Raw genomic sequence first — 6316 nt, 5'->3', positions numbered from 1 at the left:
GGCGGCGGCGGCCGCGTCCCTGCAGGAGCCACCGCGCGGCGACCGCACCGCGCATGCGCCGGCCGGCCCGAGGGGCACGGCGGGCAGTGCCGGGCCGGGGAGGACTCGGGAGAGGCCCTGGAGGGGCCCGGCGGGACGGGTGGCCCCGGCAGGAGGAGGCCCGGGCTCCTTCCCTCTCCATCCCTCCGCCCGCCTCGCCTCGCGCACAGCGGAGCTCAGGCCCGGGTACACAGCGATGGAGAGGGTGGTGGTGAGGGAGAGGGGAACCCGCACCCGAGCAGGCTGTGCCCTGAGGGTTTTGGACCTGCCAGCACGTCGGGATTTAGGTGCTGCCATTATAAAATCCTTCCTGATGCTGTCTTTTTGAAGCATAGGTGGGGTTGGACACACCTGGTGGAACAGCGTAAGGGCAGAGCACTTGCCAGAAATGCAGAGGTTGCCTTTCAGCCTGATGGGGTCTAGGCCTGTATCTTCACGGAGCTGGCTAGACCTTGCTGTCTTCCTCTGGAACAGGCTGGGAACGGAGCACGCACTAACACTGCGCAAAAGCTGGACCACACAGTGTCAAAGGAGGCTGTATGTGCTGCATCACAGCCAGCAGCTGTGGTGTTCAGACAAGAGCTCCAGGTCACAGTTCCTTCTTAAGTTGTTTATACGTTTTATATTTAGTATTACCAAGATGAAAAACAGAGATAGGCTTCAACAAATATTGCTGATATTTCTCTCATAGATTTGCAGTTGTCATCTGCAACTTGCATGAGTAAGGCATAGATTTTCATCTTCACTGCGAAATTTTCCTTTCCCCAGTCACTGTGAACAATATGGGGCTTCTGCTGATTATTCAGGCTTCAATGTTGGGTGCAAACTTTAAATAATACTTCTCAGCAGGGGTCCTTCCATCCAGGCAGAGGTGTAATGAGCAAGGCAAGAGGGATACCCTGATGGTGATAGCTCTGATGAAGGCTCCAGGCAGCAGACACAAAACTGTTGGTGCCATATGCTCCTGAAGAGCACCAAGGATGGGAAGGCAAGAGAGTCTAAACTTGAAGCTGTCACCATCACTTGTTCATTTTCCCTGTTCCCCATCCTCTATGGGCCCTGTACCTCTGTTGGTCTCCTGTAAGGACCAACACACAGTATCTGCCTCATGGGGAGAGACAAGGAGAGAGGCACCCTCTTCTTAGCCCCTTGTCCAGGTATAGTGGGCACTTGCAATGTAGTGTTCTTGATCACAAGCAGTATCCCAAGCAGCCGAGCAGGCATGGCAAGGTAGGAGACAGAGCAGTGAGGATCCTGATGCAGTGAACTTGGGAACAGAGTATAGCCTGTGTTGTTCCCACAAGTGAGGAGAAGTAGGAACAATTTCTGGGTCAGGCTTCAAGGCTCAATAATCCCCTCTATCTGCAATGAGGGCTAGATGCACCAATTTCTCTTGCTATAACTGTATTTGGGCTAGATGTGTATTTTATCAGCCCCTAATACACAGACTTTCCATTCCAACAACAAAGAACCAAAAGGCCTTATGCCCTTGTTATTGCTGCTGCAAGAGGGATGATACTGAACATAGGAGAGTAGAGTGCAGTACAGTAGTACTGAGGCAGTACAGCTGATCTGCAAAACTTTTACTCAGACTTTCAGTATCATAATCGTTTCACCGTGCTTTTCTCTGCTGTTGACAGACTTGTCCTGCTCAATGAGAATGTGGCTGAAAGACCATTTCCCCAGTCCTTACTATGTCATCTCCTTTTTGAATCCTCTCTTTTGCCCATCCAGTTACTTAATTTCTCTTATCTTCCCCTGCCTAAGCCCTTAGCATTTGTCTGCTATCTAGATGCTGACTCTAGATGCTTCCTCATGTTTTTCCATGACAAAATAATGCCAGCTCCAGTAATCATTTCTGAGGAAGCTTGGTGTAAAAATCTACAAACTTTAAGAACTTAGGAGAAGACATCTAGTCCCTTATACCTCCAAGTGCGGCTGTAAGTGGTCAATAAAGGAAATGTTAAAATGAGGCATGCCTGTTCCCTAACACCGTCCCAGCTTCCAACAATGTTGACACAATTTCCTGAGCTTGAGGTGATGTAATGATGAACGTTGAGGGTGGAAAGGGAGGGGGACCCCAGGCTAGAGGCCTTTTCCTTTTACCTCTAATCCTGGAGAGGGAAGTGCTCCCTCCCCCTCCCTCCCACCGTGAGGTGTCCCCTTGCCCCCGCAGAGACCACAGGACACGGCAGAAGCAGGGAGAGAAGCAGAGAGAGTTTATTCTGGGTAGCAACTTAAATACCTCCTGGGGGGATTACAAAGTGACCAGTGGGGGTTCAGGAGGTCTTACAACCAACCAATGACAATAAGGGGTTAACAACCAATAGACGAGCTCTCAGTTATCTCTCAGACATTCCAAAGGTATAGGTAACACTAAGGAACCTTGGGAAGAAGAAGGGTTTACACAAAGAGTTACAAAGCCATTTTGAAAGTATGTTCACTTTAACAACATTAAGACTTCTGCTTTTTCTTACACCAAAAGCCTAGTGCAACAGTGTAATGACCCCCCAAAGGTCTCTTCTTAGGATATTTTTTCTGGTTTCCTGTTGGGACTGTGCAAATTTCTGGCATCTGCAACCTCTTTTATTAAGGAATTCCACAGGTTTACAACCTGTTGTGTCAAAACCGCCTTGTTCTGTTTGTTTCAAACATAATCAAATCATCAAATTAAATGGGCCTTAATGGGAAGGTATTTGGATCAATACCTATCCATCTAGTCCACGATGCATATGCTTTTGTAGACATCTATTATATCTTCCCCCTAAATTATATCTAGTTCCACATTTAATATGCAAGGCATAGAAGAATAACCGTAAATCAGACACTCTGCTTTTAAAATAAATATGACATCCACGAGTGAATAAAATTTTTCTTCTGAAGCTTGCTTCATTATAATACCATTATTCGATTTAGCCATATTGATTTTATAACCCTACTTGGCAAGATTATGTCTGTACAGCAAGCCAAAGAGACAAGATGGAACAGCACTGTCAGACCAAAACATGGGTAAACAGAAACCTGTAGTAGGGCAGAGAGTGGGACATGGAAAATTACTGTCATAATTTACAGACAAATGCCACAGCCAAGTTTCTCAGCAATAACATGCTGGCATGTATGCTGCTGGGTGATCTAGACAATAATCAGGCTGTGATAATATTCCTGTGCTAATAAATATTTCACAAGCTTCTGGTAGGGTCAGAAATTGATTTACAGATCAAAGTAGAAAGTCATGTGGAGGAATTCTAATTAACAAAAGTTCAAAAAAGGAAGTATTATTTTTTAGACAGTTTGAATAAATAATTTGTAGTTATATAGAAAATATTGATTACTGAAGGTAAAGTGTGTGCTTTTTTAAAATCTTGTTTTCTGACATTTTGAAGGTTTAGAAATTCAAAAGCAAGTGAAATAGATTGATTGCAAGTTCTGACAGGGAGACAGACCAGTAGCATGTAGAATTTGCTTTCTAAGCAGAGAGTTTACTACCTCTAGATGCAGTGTGAGATTTATCTATTCAAACATGAAGGCATCTGAGCAAGATATTGCAGAGCACTATTCCTAAATCAGGTAGGATGAGAAATAGCTAAATGTAACCATGCAGTTCATGTGACCAAGTGTAGATGTCTGCTTCAAAATGAGATGAATCATTTCCACACTGTAGGTGCCCAGAGTTTACACATGAATCCCACTCACTGTCTCTTATATTACAGCTTGTCCCAGCTTAGCCATTTCCCTAAGGATGCCTGTGTGCTGTCCTTGTTCTAGTCAGTTATCAGTCACTTGGGAATTGCTGCCTTTTAATCTGGTGGCTTTAACATCAGTCGTGCTACCATGAATCCTTCATGCAGTTCCCCAGGCTGAATTTATGGAAAGGATGCAGCTTCTCTGATAACACTGTCAAGAAGCAGAAGGTCTGGGAAGTACTTGTGGAGCATTTTTTGCCTTCAGCCAAGGCTGTGACCCTAATCCATGTGGTCTTTACCCCCTCAGCCCAGTTTGGGATTCAGTGGTTTGGGGGTGGTGTGGCCCTCGCACAGACCAGCTACTCTGTGGGGGCAGGGCTGCTCTCGCTAGGCCAGATTGGAGTTAGTGCTGCCACAGCTCTGCAGGTGCTGCTGGCTGGCTGTGTGAGCAGCAGTCACACCTTTGGTGAGAGCAGCCGTGCCTTTTGCAGATGCTCCCAGTGAGACAAGACTGTGTAGGCTTGGCAATGGGAACTGGCAGGAGGCAGATGAGCTGTGACAGTGGGTCTTAGCACTTAGGATTTTGGTGGTAAAGTGAAGTGAGATGCCGGATGATAGCGAAAAGTGGCAACTGGCAATGCAGCCTGGCTGTGGCTGCTGTCGCTGAAAAGAGGTTTTGGCAGTAACAGGAGGCTCTGTGCTCCTTGGAAAGAGAAAGTGACTCTTAACAGTAAGATGGGATACTGTTGCTGACATTGGTGAAGTATTTTTTTGCTTCAATGCACATCTTCTTGCTACTGGGTCTCTTCTGGCTCTCTTCTGTCTGTTTAGAGTAGAACAGACATTTCAGTTTCAATGAACATCTAGTCCAACTGCCTGCTCACTTTAGGGCTGACCAAAAGTTAAAGCATGTTATTAAGGACATTGTCCAAACATCTCTAAACACTGACAGGCTTGGAGCATTGATCTCCTCTCTAGGAAGCCTCTTCCAGTGTTTGACCATTCTCTTGGTAAGAAATGCTTCCTGCTGTCCAGTCTAAATCTCCCCTAGTGCAGCTGTGAACAATTCACATGGGACCTATCACCAGATCCCCTGAAAGGATCAGCATCCCCTTGTCCACATACCCTCCTCAGTAACAGTGAGGTCACTCCTCCAGCCTGCTTTTCTCCAAACTAGACAGGCCTGAAGTACTCAGCCACTCCTCAAAGGACATTCCTTCCAGCCTTACTGAGCCAGAGGCTCAAACATAGCTTCAAAATGGGCTAATGCCACCATGGGAACCTGGAGGGTGACTGAAGCTGTTCAAGGGCAAAGAGACTGTGTGAGCACAAAAAGGGTTATTCTGTTGCTCTGGTATGCAAGCTGCCTCCGCATAAATCAAGAGTAAGTAGGGAAGTCAAGGCAAAAGTAAGATGATAACATATTTCTCTTCAAAAAGCATATGGTATAGATGAAATGTAACCAGCTTGAATGAAATGGGCTCAGGGGAGTCTTGGGACTATCTAGATAACTGGATGAACAAATACCACAAAGTATCAAAACTGCCTAGATAAGAGTGTTAGAAATATCAAATTTGGGGGTGGATGTAGCAGAATTGGCACTAATGAGAAAAAAATAATTAGAAGGAGGTCATTAAATAGGTTCTGTTTTTCTGAGAGGACTCTAGACTGAGAAAGAGAGATACAGGGTTGTTGATAAGGTGGGCTTAGGAAAAAAAACACTAGAAATTAAAATAATTAAATAGGAAAAAACTCCAGGAAATCATTTAAAAATAGTCATTAGGTATAATCCTGTAGAGAATAAAGAGGTTGTAGAAGTGTGGATACCTCCAGTGGTAAAGCTGACCTGTGGATGGTGGACAACACTCTTGGGACAACCTGCTGGACTCTAATCAGGTCTATGTCCAAAAGACTTGGCATGCAAGGGTGGGCTGAGAAGGAATGGGTTTATGCCCTAATACTAAATGGAGAAGGGAAGGCTACAAACTCGTAATGTGATAGAGCTTGCATGCGATTTAGCTGATTTCTTCATGGTAATTGTCACTTAGTTACTACAGGTAACAGGCAATATAATTGGAACTCAGAATTGCTGTGCTTGTAGTGATACAGTTGTGAATGAGTCCTGCTAATATTAGACATTTGTTCATTAGCCAATTGAGGTAGTATCTGTCTCTTGTAAGTGTTAGTCAGTTACAGGTAAGGTCTCCAGTCTAAGAGAGAAGAGTCAGACAAGTAAAATACCATGATCATTATTTTAAAAGCTATTTTGTAGGCAAAAAGCTAAAACCATTTCATTTTCCCCAAACTTGCCAAGTGATTATTCACAACAACAAAGAAAATGAAACAGGGAGAACTTCTGTGTTCTGTGATGTGGTCCTAGTGCTTTTATTCTGCTATCATTATGTCTCAGTTTAAATGAGACACAGATGTTTTGCTGAAGGATGAGTTATGAGAAAGACCCAAACTCCTCCCTCTAAGCAATTGTAAATCCAAAATTAAGAGGCTTCAATTGAGGGGAAAAAAAATGTGGGAAAAGGATATTTTTCCTTTATTAAAAGATGTAGGTATATTGGCAGAAACAACGAAAGCTAACA

Source organism: Myiozetetes cayanensis, unplaced genomic scaffold (genome assembly GCF_022539395.1).
Source record: "Myiozetetes cayanensis isolate MyiCay16 unplaced genomic scaffold, myiCay2020 scf3, whole genome shotgun sequence".
Classification (NCBI taxonomy): Eukaryota; Metazoa; Chordata; class Aves; order Passeriformes; family Tyrannidae; genus Myiozetetes; species Myiozetetes cayanensis.
This window is presented reverse-complemented; position numbering follows the sequence as displayed.